At 35.0% G+C, this 16256-nt stretch overlaps 1 pseudogene; it reads right to left on the bottom strand.

The window, feature by feature from the left end:
• Nucleotides 1-1677: 1677 nt before the first annotated feature.
• LOC150075587 (protein ZBED8L-like) overlaps nt 1678-16256 on the bottom strand; it is a 122077-nt pseudogene continuing 107498 nt past the window's right edge.

Raw genomic sequence — 16256 nt, 5'->3', positions numbered from 1 at the left:
TGGAGCGATAAAAATGGACTTAAAACATAATGAAAAAAATAAACAAATATAACATCAAAATAATAATCAATTTATTTTCTTTATACAAATACAAATTATGTTTAAAATACAAAATGCCTTGATATCAAATAAAGAAATAAACACAGGTTTAAAATACAAATACAAATTATTAAAGTTTAAATTATAATAATCATTTACTGCAAGAAATTAACTGCTTGCACAAAAATGTGTAAATTGATGTCCCTGTTTTGTCTGTATGCTGTTAATTTCATTATTTTCTTATTAATGCCCTCATATTTACAGTTTTTACAAGATGAAAGATTTCCATTTACTTGGAAAGTAAATTTATTAAAAAAAAAAAAAGTGGTTATAGGGGAAACCCTGGAGACCGCCATACAAACACAAATTTCTTAAAATAAGCTTGTTGTTTTTAAATAAGTAATCATCTTCCATATATTAACATGACGATGTGCCATAGATTTATTTAAGGTATAATGCCATCCTTCCACATGATTTATTGTCTGAGGACCAAAATTAGCATGGTGATTCCCCAATGATGGCGAAAAGTGAGCAGTAGGTCCAATTCAATTTGTTGAATTGGATCCACGAAGAAGAATGTGGAATGTGCAACGTCCACCGTCAGAACATTCTTTCATGAAGAATGTTCTGGTGGTGAACATTCTCAAATGATTCTCTTCCCAAGCTTCCTCTAAAGAAACAACTGCTAATCCGATCATTGACTTCACTAACTTTCTGACAATTTGTTTCTCGATGTATGCCAGTCGTAATCCTAAATGGTGTACTTTCTACCAAATTTCTTGACTGAAATGGAATAAACAACCCTTAATATCAGCATCAGAAAATTTTCTTCTGTGGATCTTGAACACAGCACTTTCATAATCAAGTTGGAATTTTCTTGGTTGAAACATTGTCCCAATTTGTAATGCTTTCTGTTGAATTAATCAGAACATGTGATTGTAAGTTTATTTTGATTTATCTGGAAGAAGAATATAAAGAAATGGAAACATTTGGCCTCTATGCATACTACACAAGAACCCCGGATCCAAGATAAAAACTTAGTAGCAGCAGCATGGTCTTATGATAAGTATCGGTAAGATCCTGAACCAGCCAGCACACCAGCTGGCTGGTTCAGGATCCAATTGAAGGTATGCACTTATATATGCTTAGGGCAAGTAGCACCCCCCCCCCCTTTACCATTGGGACACAATTAGGGCAAGTCATTATTATGGCATGAGTTCATTAGGGCAGCGTTTTTCAAATTGTTTTGACTGCGACCCACTGTAGAAACTGCATTTTGTATTTTGACCCAGTAGATGTGTAATAAATTAAAGACAAACTTTGTGTGAATTATGTTCATTTATTCATTATTGACCAATACTACATATTTGTTATGGATGGTAACAAATATGTAGCATGGATGGTACATATGAAAAAATATCAATTTATTAACATTAGTTCATTTATTCATTATTGACCAATACTACATATTTGTTATGGATGGTAACAAATATGTAGCATGGATGGTACATATGAAAAAATATCAATTTATTAACATTAGTAAAAAAGTAAAAACAAAATGAAACATTTTAACAAATTGTAAAATTAACAAAAATGCACTGCACAGTAAACAATATACATTTGAATACAGGTTTTTATTTAATGAGATGGATGTGCTTGATTGTTCATAAGTAGTTGATTCCACTTGGGAATACAAGAAGACAATGCTACACGCATATCTGGTGCAGTGTTAAGCCTGTTTCTATCTTTTGTTTTTAATTGAGTTAGTGTTGAAAATCCTAGGTCAAATACAAATAAGTAGTTGTGAAAGGTAATAGTATCAAAATAGCTTTTTTACTTAATGGTGGAAATTCTCCTTTAACCTTAATCCAAAATGATGGCAAACTAATTTCTCAAGATCACTTTTCAGTGTAAATGAACTACTAAGATGCAGCAATTCAGTCTCTTCTTCAGGTATCAAGTTCAACTCGATTATTGACTCAGAACTTGGAAAAGTAAATGGATTTTTTATCCAAAGGCTTTTCTTTACTGTTTCACTTTTCTCCCCTGTAAAATAATTATTAAAACTCTGAGATAGAGAAGTGACTATCTCAAGTTTTAATCTGCTTAAAATATCTTTGTTGACAATGTTCTCCTCAGTGTGTTCTCCTCCACAATGTTGGAAACATATAATAGGTAGGTCAATGACTTTGTAGTCTTGTTTGCCATAACCTTAACATCTTCTGGAACCTTTCAATATGTTGGAATATATTACCATTCTTTCCTTGAAGTTTTAAGTTCAACTCATTAAGAATACCAAAAATATTGGTTAAGTTAGCCAATTTGGTAACCCAAATATCATCCTCAAAAAGTTGTGCCAAGTGATTGTTTCTTTCCACTAAAAAGATATGAATCTCATTTCTGAGTTCATACTCCCTGCTAAGTACCCTACCTTGTGACAACCAACAAACTTCTGTGTGATACAGTAAGTGGCTATATGTGTTCGGCTCCAATCTCTGAACAGAATATTTTAAATATTCTACTATTAATGAGCTTCCTTTGATGAAATTCACAATCTTAACTATTTTTTTCAATACATCCTTAAGATTCATCGAAATTCCCTTCAATACCAAAGCTTGTCGATGTATAAAACAGTGATTCCAAATAGCATTGTTATCAGTTGCCTCTAAAAATCTTTTAATAACTCCACTATGTTTTCCAGTCATATTTGCTGCTCCATCACTTGCAGTTTTTAAAGTTTAATTTAAACTGTTCAACAAGACACTTTTCTACTGCAGCAAATATATCTGAGCCAGTTGTATATGAAGTCAAATTTAAACAACTTAGCAAGTTCTCCACAAAATCATCTTGCCACTCATATCTGACACAAACTAAAAGTGTAGCACAATTTGCAATATCGATGCTCTCGTCCAGCTGTATTGCAAAATCTATGCCAGACTGCAGTCTGGCATAGATTGAACACATAATAAGCATTGCTTCTAAATGTTCTGCTATTGAACAAATTCTATGTGATATTGTATTGTCACTGACAGGTGCAACTGTCAATTTTTCAGCTGATTTATCATCAAACACAGTACGCACAACATCCATACATGACAGAAGAATAACTTTTTCAGCAAATGTGTGAGGCAGTTTCTCTTTTGCCACATGATATGCTACAAGATATGATGACAAAGCTTTCTCATTAACAGTTGCAAAATGAGTAAAAACTTGTGCTGATAACCATAAATCTTGTTGCTTTCGTTGAAAATATTCTAAGGGCTTATTCACAGGGGTGCTGTTTTTCCAAATGTCTTTTTAGTTTTGAGAGTTTCAAACTCTCATTGGCAAGATTATCATTACAGATTATACACTGAGGCCTGTCATTTTCATTTGAATCCACCCATTTTATAAAACCAAATTTTAAATATTCCTCATTTTAGAATGTTGTATTTAATTTGACCTTTTTATCAGGTGTCTCAAAAGAAGTCAAAGTTTGCTGGTTAGAGTTAATATCTTTCACGATGTTTGTAGAAATTACATTTTCAGACGTACCTGTTGAACTTGATGCCGCTTCTGTTCCTTCATCATTCTTCTTTTTCCTAATAATAAAACAGTAATTTCTTGTTGTCAATTTAGATGTTAGGGTGCTGTGATCTGTAAAGTGTATCAGTTAAATTAAAGAAGTAAAAGAAGTTAAATAAAAAAGTAAAGAATTAAATTGTAGAAGTTAAATTTTAAAAAAATCATACAACACAAACCCATGCCCCAGCAATGCTCTCTGGCCAGCCACTGACTACTCGCCACAGGGCTGGCATCCTTATCTCGCTAGCACCTTTGTTGGTTTTCCAGAGAACTCCGCATACTGGGAACTCCGCTCTCCCCTATTCCCATAGCAATATAGCATTAAGTACAATATAAGAAACAGCTATATCAGTACAGCACAATTCCTTTTATGATTTAGAATTTAACTCTTAATACAGAAAAAAGTAACGCTATTTTCCTTACTATAAACCTTCCACATCATTACAAATACATTACATTTTTTGAAGTAATTCGAAACTGAAAAACTGGTCTGCAGAGAATATAAAAAAAAAAAAAAAAAAAAAAAAGTGTAAAGAAAAGTGAACCGCTTTCAGAAAAGTTTTATTTTATAAGCTGTATTCCAAACATTTCTGTGCATTTTTTCTATTAGTCGCGAGCCATTTTATTTATTTCGCGACCCACTAAAGGATTGCAACCCGCAGTTTGAAAAACCCTGCATTAGGGCACGTGCGATTATGGCAAGCGTTCATTAGGGCAAGTGAGACTAAACTGTAATTATTGTGTAATATATATATATATATATATATATATATATATATATAACACACTCTGTTAGTATATATTAAACTGTTATGGCTGTATTTCAAGTCTCATACTGTGGGGGGGGATCCCTGCTCAGAGGAGGAAGCAAGATTGCATTACATGTATGTGTCTAATGTGTAATCTGGCTAGTTGCACTGGCCAGAATTATGATAAACACATGAGAATCTCAGTGAAACTCATTCTTTGTAGTTCAGTGCTCTGGACTAAGCATTCGGTTCATGCCATGAATTTGTTTTCTCTCTTGGCTCCACATGTTTTATGATAATCTGTATGTGGACTGTTGAAAGGATATTCTTAAGATATTTCTGATGTTTTCCCAGCTTGATATGCCAGTTCATTTCCTATTATCTCTGCATGACTTGATATCCAACAAAATTTGATATTTCATTTGTCTTTCATATTAAAATGTAAGATTTGCCAAATTTGCTACATTACTGAATGCTAAAATATTTTGAGATTTTTCATAGCTTTGGTGTAACTATTAAAGGGTGTAATTATTGTGTAACTGTTAGTCATTTATTTCTTTCATATCATGAATTTCCTTTAATATTTGGTTACCCCTGTCCAGAGGAATTAATGATCCATTTTTTGGTGGTAACATACAGATTCAATCATGGTAAGTTAGCAATAGTGACCATTTACATTATCCTGAAACCACAGCTCAGCCTATAAATATTGTGAAAGATTTTACATTGTTAAAAAATTGATTTTTCATAAAGGGGGAATGGTTTATAATATATTAATGTTGTCAGTTCCAAAATTTTCCATGCCTTGATTTTTATTTTTTTTTTTAACATTGCCCATTTCCTTTTAAGTTTGCTGTCATTTAAACATTTTTTTCAATATTTTCAGTCTTCCATAATTTTTGTAATATTATTCCTACTCCATTTGTACAACTGTCATAAGTTTTACTGGGTTCCTTTTTCCTTGTTTTAGTATTCTGAAAATCACTTGTTTTAATAGACCAGGTTTGTGGACCAGAGTATTCCTTTCCATGTCTTACTTTGTCACATTTCCTAATTAAAGCATTTTATTTGGGACCATAATTATTCCCTCCACTCTGGAATAGTTTTTCCATGAGTTTTTTCCAGCCTGAACAATATGCACACTATGGTCAAAATAGTTGCATCAATAAAAAAAAAAAAAAAAAAAACCCTAAAACCCATCCAACTGTTGAAGGTGTTTATACATGCAGTTCCATCTTGTAACGTTATAAATATAAAATTACATTTAAATTCTTAGTGTTCAAAATTAGATTCACATTTGTGATATTTTGTTAATCATCAGGCAGTCCCTTTGTTTTTTGATTCTTGAATTCTTGCATGTAAAAGTACTTCAGAGTACATTCAATTGATTTTATCACAAAGCTGGTTGGTTCCTTACTTTTGATATCTGAAACTGAACTATATTCTAAAGTCTATGACTAAGAATTTAAGCTATTTTATAATTCATTTAGAGCTGTTTATTCTAGGATATAAAATATTCTTAAGCAATAAAAGTATAGGCAATATGAAATTTAAAGATAATGAAATGCTGAGAAATTATGTACTGAAGAATAAAGAATTCACCATCCTAAAAGCAACTAAGGGGGAGAGGTCCAGTCTGAGTTAAAAACTGTCGTAATTTATTATGCTTTTTTATTGATCTTAGTAATTATTGAATAATAACATTTTTAGGAGCAAGGATATTTTGTCAAATGCCATTTTTTATTTATATTCTACCAAAAAAGTATGTCTTTGCATACTTTTTTGGTAGGATACCATGCTATTAGGTCTAATGGCATGGTAGAAACCTTTATTAAAAAGAAACTTGTAAAAGTCAAACACGAACTGTTTACATCTTGTTTCATGCAGAGGGATATATTTAAATAAAAAAACTGACATTTTCTACCTTTTATCAGAAGTTTAAGATCATTTTGCCAATTAGTTCACCCTGTTCAGAATAGCTATTTCCCTCTATATGCGCCTTATTCTGCTAATTTTATTGAAACTTAAAAGATTATTTATTATGAGTTTATGAAAAAAAAAAGGTGAAACAAAAATACATGTAATTAGGAAAAAAATTATTTACAAATTTTAAAAAATTAAGCATTAATTATTATATACCCATATAATAATTAATGCAACATTTCACTGATAGATATCAATCAAATTAAGTTATACATAAAAATGTAAAAAATAATTTTTTTTAAAGCTGCAGAAAGTTAAGATATTAATCCTTTTAGTTAACATGAATTAGAACTACAGATAACCTTCAAATTTCATGCTATCTCTTCATTATTTTTAATTCAGCCTTTGGTCTGTTCCCATGCACTTTGTGTAATGAAAAGTTAGTTTTTAAATAGAAGATGCATCGGTATATAATCAGTAGTGTTAATAGAGAGAAAACTTACTTCAAGAAATTACTTTTTGATTAAAGATGTTTCTCTTGAGTTCGGAACTAACCCTTGAAACTGTTTTGAGGGATTAATCTCTTAACAGATGAATTATGGTTATATCGTGGAATTTTAGTATGATGCATGTAGACAAGTAATATGCGTTGTATATTGAACTTATCATAGTACTGGCTATAGATAAGTGGTAATAGCCACTTAAAATGACTGTCCTCTAGTCTTTAACATAAAAGATACGTACGTCTTCACTCTGACTTGTATCTTAACATTCCTAGCCTAATAGCAGTAAAGTGTCTGAAGTGCTGTGTACCACTAGTAAGAACCTGAACATTTCATTTCAGAAATAAACTAAAGTTTATGGTTGGTTACATTATTGGAACCAACTGGAAAATAGGCCATTTTCTCTTTTGCCATTTTGTGTTACACTTTGTCTTAAGATTTTTATTCAAAACCATAAAAAAGACAATTGGGATGATGATGCTATAAGTGAAATGTTTGGAATTTAAAAACATTCTTCATATTTATAATTCGAAATTTGTAAACTTCTTGAACAATAAATGTTTGTTTTCCAGGAGTATAATTTAGTATTTTAAATCTACATGTGTGAATAAGAAGAAAAATTTTCGACTGAAATGAACATGAAATGTAAATGAAAGATGGAGAGAAGAAAAGAAAAAATAGTCACGATGAGAAGAAATGGATTGTGAGCTTCAAATGTGAAAGAAAATCATAAAAATTGGCAATTGTGACATTGTCTTGAATATTTTCAGGGGTTTCTGGTTTTTTTTTTTTTTTTTTTTGAATAAAAATGGATATGAAAATTTAAATTATGTGAATTGTTATATGAAGTATATATGATTTTTGGATATTGTATGTTTTTTATTCAAACTAGCTTGGAATTCTTGAACTGTTAGTGTGACATGCCTTTCTCTGTATACGAAGAATTTGCCTAAAACTTATTTATTTTAGAGATATATTAATGATATATTCCCATGAATAAATCTACAACCTTTTTATTTTTTCATTTTTTTTCCCTTTCTTTTTACTTCATCTTAATGTATGTTTAACTTAAAGGAATGAGTTGTCATGTTTTTCCACATACCAAGATCATGAGAAAAATGTAAATAAACTGCCATCAGATTTTTAGATGATGTTGTCCATATACTTCCATCCATTCTTTAGTGGTATTGCTTTTCTGTGTGACTATGTGCTTTTACATATCAGTCTGTACAGAAAGCTTTCCATAGTTCTTGCTGAGACACTACATTATGTAGTCTAAAGTTTATAATAAAAAGTTATGTTACATTTCTTGTATACTGTGTGTTATAATTTCTTATTGACATTGTATGAATTTGTTAAATACTTCAAACTTTAACTTGCTTTCCAGACTGCTACCTACATTTTATATATGATGAAAAATCCAGTGTAATTAACATGAAAACATGAAATTATTTGTGAATACAAAAGGAAAATTCCAATAGAAATGCTGATAACTTATTTGAATTCTTATTAATTTTGTATTTCCTGTTATCGTTGTCTGTGTGTTTTTTCTTAAAATGGTTCCAGTTGAAATGTGCCAAAACTTATGTGCAAAACTAGATATAAACCTAATATAAATAAAAAAAAATATATGTAAATCAAATTTTTGACGCAAACAGTTTTTCACCAGATATAAATCTAATGACAAGCTGTTTGGAATCAAAAACATTTTACAAAGTAAGCTGAAGTGATATAGTTTTCATCGGTAATACAAAGGGCACTAGGAAAGTTTTGCAATACAGCTTTGTTTATTTAATTTTTTCAAAGTAATTTCCTCTACATTCAATACACCTCTCCATCCTCCAAAACCAATCTTTAAACCAGTTCTGCCAAGTTTCACTAGGGAGTAAAGCACACTCGTTGTCCCAAGCCCGTAGAAGGCCCTCATCACTGGAAAACCGCCTCCCTTTTAGCTTCATTTTCACATGCGGGAACAGTGCAAAGTCGCACAGGGAGCAAGGTCTGGACTGTAGGGAGGGTGCTCGAGAATTTTCAGTCCTGTTGTGGCCAAATATTCGGTGCAGGCTTTGGCGCGGTGAGCTGGAGCATTTTCGTGATGGAGGTACCAGGTGTCCATTCTTGACTTTGGCCGCAGGTTCTTCATAGATCCAATGACTTTAGGCAGGCATTGTTCAGTATACCACTTAGCTGTGACTGTCTTCTGCGTGTCCAAAACGACACGTTCCACAATTCCACTCGATTTGAAAAATACAGCTATCATTTTCTTCTTTACAGATCGGGATTTTCTGACAATTACGGGTGTGTCGTCATCATCAAAGACCCAAACTTTGTTTTGAGCCTTGGTCGGCAGATCGTAATAGTACAGCCAAGTCTCGTCACCTGTCACAATGTTGTTCACATACTGAGATTGTCCCTTATCAAACTTTTTTAACATCTCCCGGCACCAAGTCACACGTCGTGTTATCTGCTCTTCAGTCAGTTGATGCGGCACCCAGAGAGAACAAAGTTTCTTCACGTGCAAATGATCTTGCAGAATCGAACGAATTGCTGGTGCATTTAGGCCCAAAGTATCCTCTATCTGTTGGTAGGTCACTCTCCTGTTTTCGTCAAGCATTTTCCTCACAGCAGTAACGTTTTCCTCCATAACTGACGTTCGTGGCCTTCCCGGCCTCTCAGAATCCTCCAGAGTGAAATTTCCTCTTTGGAATTCTCTATACCACCTGAATATCGTTGTACGATGTGGACAATCATCATCTGGTGCAAGAGTCATTTCTTCTAAGCACTGGTCTATGGTTAAACCACGCACGAAATTATACCGCAAAACTCCTTATCTCATTTCGTGACCACGATGCCATCGCAAGCACTTTACACTCTCACTACTAATGAATAACTGAGCCCATCGACTTGGCGCGGCGGCTACTATGCACGTATGAACATGCAGCAACAAGCAGCTTCCTGTGATTCATTGTTGCGTCATTGCAAAACTTTCCTAGTACCCTTTGTATAAGATCAGTTGATCTCTAAATAAATGTACTGAAAAATTAATGACAAAAGCTCCTTTGATCAACTGTGAAAGGCTGGAGGAGTTTCTAGAAAACAACTAAGAAATATGACAAACTTTAATATACAGAATTTTAATCACATTCATTTTATGTGCTGCAGGCTGCTGATGGAATATATAGTTCCTCCATGTCAGTATAGCGGTTGCACTCTTGTTACTCATTTGGAAAGGTCTTGGAATCCCATTGGAGGTTGGTGGAATTCTTAAAAGGTATTTTCAATTGGGGCTGTAGTCAGCTTACATTAGGTATAGGCAGTAGGGTGTTCTCTGTGAGGCATTTCAGAGTTTTCTAGCCTGAACAGTATATCATGAGATGCTGATGCTCTGTAAAATCAAGACTCCCAAGAGATTAGAAACCTTTTTAAAATAATTGCCTAAAGAAAATAATGGGTATCAGTTGTATGAATGGCGTGCATTCTTAAAACAATATCTACCTAAATATTTTTTAAAATTAACTATTTTTGTTATATGGATGGAAATAAATCATTAATGCAAAAATGTTGGTTCCTTATAACATAGTAATAGTATTTACCATATAGTGCAAAAAAGTCAGAAGCTTTTGCTGCACTGGCAAAAAAAAAGTAGATAAGAAAATGCAAATTGTGCTTCCCTTCTCACACAGGTAACTATCCAGTTGGCCTTTGAATTTATTCAAATTGCGAGCCTCAACTACCTGCAAGGGCAACTTGTTCTAGCAATCAACGACTTCTAATCCTTCTCAAAGCCTTATAAATGTCAATCAGTCAGATCGGCTTTGAGGTGTCTGGTTGCCAATCTCCGTAGCCCTCATAATTGGAGTTTTTCCTCGTACGGTCATCCTGCCAATCTCACCACTTGAGTTGCCTGTCTTTGGACTCTCAAGAACCTCAACATTTCTTTTCAGATGAGGTGTCTACACCTGAACATAGCACTCCGAATGACAGATTGCAAAAGGACACAAGAAAAGACTATCAAATTTCCAATGAAAATCTGGAGATAAACAACTAGAGAAAACCGTAGAAATATATCAACGATCAGTTCTGAATAAGAACAGTAAATGAATTTAGAAATGGCAGAGAATAGTTAAAGTTCTGTTGTATCGATGTACTGGATGGCATCACAGTATTGATCACATCTTAATGATATTCTTTTATATATATTCATGATATTGTATTTATTATCATCCTGTTTTTCATAGGAAACATTCAAAATTGTTTTAGAAGAATAAACGACTTAAGTGGAAGAGCAGGACAGATTCATAGCCAAAGAAATTACTTCCATGAATGAGTTAAAATACAAACTGAGGCTCTGCTACTTTAAAACCACAGAAATAAAACCAATTTGAAACTTACAAACATCTGAAGATCTATTTAAAAAATGTGACAAATTCAAATCAAAACTGAAATACATAAAAAAAAAAAATTAAAAATGCATCAATAAATATTATTGACAGCATTTATTAACTTAATACTACATTTACCACGTTTGTAACACTTGTGATTTGTTTAGTTTAATAAAATCTTTTTAAAATTTTTTGTTCTTTTTAATAGCTTTGAACAAAACAAGATTGAAGGTGCCAAAAAAAAAGAAAAAAAAAAGTACATTGTTGTGCAGGTTCTCAACTAACAAAACACTGATTCATAAACACTGCTAAAAAAAATACTGTATAATTAATGTTATCTACCAATATGTTTTGATGAAAATTAGCCCCTGTATTATTATCATCATTTGCCATGTGGTGCAGGGAAGGCTTTTGCTGCACCAACCAAAAAAAAATTTCTCAAATACCCTGAGAGAGAACAACATTCAGAATTAGAAGGGAATCACCAAGAAAGAGAAGAATGGTGATATAAGGGTATCCTGCTTATAACATTCTTTAGGAGGAGACCCATCGAAAGCTCTGTAACAGAAGTTATTGTATATTGTTCTGACTACCATCGTTGTAGTAATTCCTTTCTCAAAAAAAAATTTTTTGGCAAATTGTAATGTTTAATAATTGCAGGGTTTGGAAACGTATTCAACATGGCTCACTGTTGTAGAACATAACATTGTTTACCAATGGTGAGAAACAACTCATTGTACAGAAACTTGCCCATTGCAGTCCACTTCGATTTTGTAATAAGTTTTTATTATTTCTTTTAATTAACCTCCTACTGCTCAATTTCATTTATAGGGTTCTAAATATGTTGTACCTAAAGCACATTAAATTTTAATTGTAGGCAGGGCTCAGAATGAACAATGTAACTTGTGGTTTGCCACATGCATCACTAATGTCAAATATATTCATTTATGAACTATTCATTATTCTGATGAGCACACCATTCATTTGAATTTTTTGAATTTGAGAGCTAATTCTGAGTAGTCCCTGAAGTTGTGGACGTGATGATGATAGTAACAGAAGCTAAAACACTGCAGTGACTGACTACTTCTGGTAACCAGGTCAATATTAGCAATAGCAGTGGAAAATGATGCAAGAAAGGAAGCTTATACAATAAGAGCATAAAACCTGCAATTTTACCTATTCATTCCCTCCAATCCACTGCTCGATAAAACAGAACTTGGAGAAAATGTCTAGCTCATGCAGCTTGCAATGAGGCAGAACAAACTTTGGTATGGTGTACTATAAAATAATGAAATGAGACAGAGAGAAACTTAGGACAGGTATAAGGGACATTTATTAGGGGTATAATAATTACCGAAAAGATCACGGAAAATACATGCTCGAAGCTGGTCACGTGACACCAATATAGCCTATCCTCTCCAACAGCTAAATGCCTGACAGTAGTAAAGCATGCCTGATATAAGCTTGTCTAAAGATTTTGTGGCAACAAACCCATTCTTCCACCAGTGCAGACTTGCTCACCGAGTGACAGGATTTCACTGTCGGTACGCAATGCCCCAGGGTGTCCCACACGTATTCAATTGGATTTCAGTCTGTTGTGCTGGCCACAGCAGACATATCTTCAGTTTCAAGATATTACTCCATTTGAGCTCTGTGCATTAAAGGAAAATCTGTGCCTACTACTGCACCCTTAGAAAATTGTATGTAGGGTTTAAGGATATGTTCTTGGTAGATCTGAACAGTTGGGTACCTATCAAAAACATGGAGTGCTGTGGCTGTTGATCATTATTTGACCCACGTGTGAACACTAAGTCTTTTTCTCTGATGAGGCGGAACTGCATTCCTCTTCTCTAGATGAAATATCAAATCTGTAGGCTAAAACAGGACGAGAACAGAATACCCCATTCTTCAAGGCTCCCAGTCATGCTCGTACCAGTTTAAATGAGCTCTGCACTGGTTTGGTGTTAGTGGGATTCTGGGATACTGCTGACTTCCTTGCATAGAGACCACATGTACTAAGCCTTAACATTTCAAAAAACATCTCTAGTTGGAAATGTTTTCACCTGTGGCCACAGCAACCTCAAAAAACAAGTGTAAAGTGTCGATGTCTAACAGCCCCAGGAGTTTCCCCCACTCTGCATTGTGTACTCTGTGAAGGCCAGAGGTTTAAAAAGTGTAGTCCAAGAAAGAAGAAATGGTCAGAACATAATGTTATGTTCTGACCATTTAGCCGTTGGGAGCCCCCATTGCCCACACAGCTACGAGGAGGCAGGTCAGGCCTAAAAATAAAAAATAATTTTTTTAATTAAAAAAAAGTAAAAAATTTTTAGTTGCAACAAGTTAGAGTAGGGGTAGAGTCTGAAGAAGGGGGAACAGGTAGAAACATGAGTACGATAGGGAAGACAACCCCAAACCGGTCAGTGGGGACAAGCCCCACCAGGAGAAAAGGGGGGAGGGGACAAACCATCCCCGTCCCCCCTGACCAGGGGATGGGGATTAAAAGTAAACTGGGCTAGAGCACCCTGTTTGGGTTGCCAATGTCAACAGGTAACTGTTCCATTCCAGACAAGAAGTACAGGGTTGTTAAAATTAAAGTATTACGATTAACTTACGTTATTTGCATAATCGTAAGTTATTGCCACAGTGCCACTACTCAGCTTACTGTACTGTATAAAAGCAAAGCAGTCTTCAAAATCATACAGTAGAAGTTTGCCTGCACTACAGCAGCAATACCAACAACGTTGCAGGAAAAGGCACTATTAGTGAAGCTACTATCAGAACAACAATGCAGCTGTGGCTATCAGAGAATTCCAGCATTAGAAGCATGCAAGGCGTGGATTTATGACTGTGCTGTCTGCAAAATGATTGTGAAATTTGAAGCGAAAGGACATCTTGGTGTTCAACCAGGTAAAGGTCAAAAACAGGTGGACTCCTCTTGTGTTGAAGATGTGGCTATGGCTGTTGTGGATTTATCAAGTCAATCTCCATGTGGTAGCCCAAGTGTGCCAGCTGTTTCTCACGAAGTGGACATGCCGTATTCCACTGTAAAGCTAGTAATGCATCCGGTGTTGCGGTACTGTCCTTACAAGATGCACATGCTAAAGCATGGTGATGCAGATATTTGTTTCACATACGCACTTCACTTTCTGGCACGAATGACAGTGGATATCACTTGGCCATGGAACATCCTTTGGAGTGATGAAGCCCACTTCTGCTTAAATGGACAAGTGAATACACATGACAGTCAGATTTGGCCAATAGAAACCCCTCAAGGTATCCAAGGGGTCCTGTTGAATTCTCCAAAAGTGATGGTGTGGATTTACGGCTACATTCATGATTGGGCCATATACTGTATTTTTGAATAGGTAACACTGATGACCCAGCACCTGTTCCATCACTGGACAACGATATGAAATATTGGCAAATTTCGCAATACCAGAGCTGGGTGCCTTCAGGATACCGTATGCATGCAAGATGGTGTGCCACCGTTGTGTCCAAAGATTGCTAAGGCAACACTTTACAGACAACGGGTGATCAGTCACTGTTTCTAGACATCTTGGTCACCCCGATCACCGGACCTCACCCCATGTGACTTCTGGTTGTGGGGTGTTTTGAAGAACCAGGTGTACTGGGAAGGATGTCAAACTTTTGCAGATCTGAGGAATAGAATGCCATTAGACGTCATGTGCTGGCTATTCCAGTTGACATGTCTTGCTGTTCTTCGAATGGAAACTGTTATTCACCAAAATGGAGGACATGTTGAACAATTGTAGTGCTATTCAAGTGATTTGTATTGCCACAGTACCATATAGTGACAAATATTGTAACTAATTTTTTTACCAATAAATGGCGAGTGCATTCTTTATTGTACATGTCCAAATTTCTCTTCAGTACGTGCCTTAGAACCCACTCCAGAGCCCTCTACATAGGAATACTTTAAGTTTAACAACCCTATACATTCAGGAGTCTAGCATTTAGTGTTATTTTGTCTCCGGGTGTTACTTGGGTCTTCCTTGCGTTATCAATGGCCATTGTCTTGAGTGGTTGAGTCCAGTTTAATTGCTTCTAATAGGACTAAGTCACAGGATTTGATTGTCTAAGTTTCCATTTCTCAAGGACAACCAGAGTGCATCTCCAGTGTGGTTGTGCTGGCTCCCGATCGAAGTACGACAAATCTGGTCTTGTAAGATCGCTCATGGTCAACAAAGGTAAGGTTGTTAGCAAAGAGTTTGATTTCACTCTGTTTCAAGTCAGTAATTGGAAGTAGTATATGTCAATTCTTGGTGGGTCTTGAGGGTACCTCAAGAGACAGTTAACAGGATATCGTATGGTTCCATCTTGCTGTTAGAGCTAGATAGCAGTATGTTCTGGTTGACGTAGCCTTCATACAACCTTAGCCAGGTTGTCTTGTAATGGTTCCAGTCTCCTGAAACTGGTTCCATTGTCTCGAGGCAACACTGTGACACATCAAGCCAAATGGTGAAGGTAGCAAGGTTTTTTCCCTCCCATTTCCTGTTTCCTGGAAAAAACCCCAGAAACTCAGGTTTTTCGTCCAGCAAACAGAAAATAGACCTCAGAACGTGTAATTTAGAAACAATATAGAAAGAGCAATATGACCTTAGTTGCTGATGCTACTAAAACCTTACTACAAAATCAACACCTACGGCCCGACTTCAAGTCGTCCAACAGCCTGCCATCTCAAAGAAGCATCTAAATAACAATTACTTGCCATTCTGAGTATTGGAGCGGTGGCTACTCCACTGAAGAAGACAAAAAAAAAAAAAAAAAAGGAAATTAAATGATGTAGTTGTAACCCATGATTTTATAGACATAAATAAGAGCAACGTGGCCTTAGTCGCTGATGCTACTACAAAATCAACACCTGCTACGGCCCGACTTCGAATCGCCCAACAGCCTGCCATCTCAAAGAAGCATCCAAATGACAATGACTTCCCATCCTGAATATTGGAGCGAATGAAATTATGTGGTTGTAACCCATGATTTTATAGGCATTGGAAGAGGGCGCTCTGGTCGCAGAAGAGAACTGTGGATTTTTGGCTGCTGTAAAGGGATAAGTATTTTTGATAGTTTTACCG

Source organism: Mastigoproctus giganteus, chromosome 14 (genome assembly GCF_048544385.1).
Source record: "Mastigoproctus giganteus isolate SK-2022 chromosome 14, ASM4854438v1, whole genome shotgun sequence".
NCBI lineage: Eukaryota > Metazoa > Arthropoda > Arachnida > Uropygi > Thelyphonidae > Mastigoproctus > Mastigoproctus giganteus.
The sequence above is the reverse complement of the archived record's forward strand: the minus strand, read 5'-3'. Positions and strand labels throughout refer to the sequence as shown.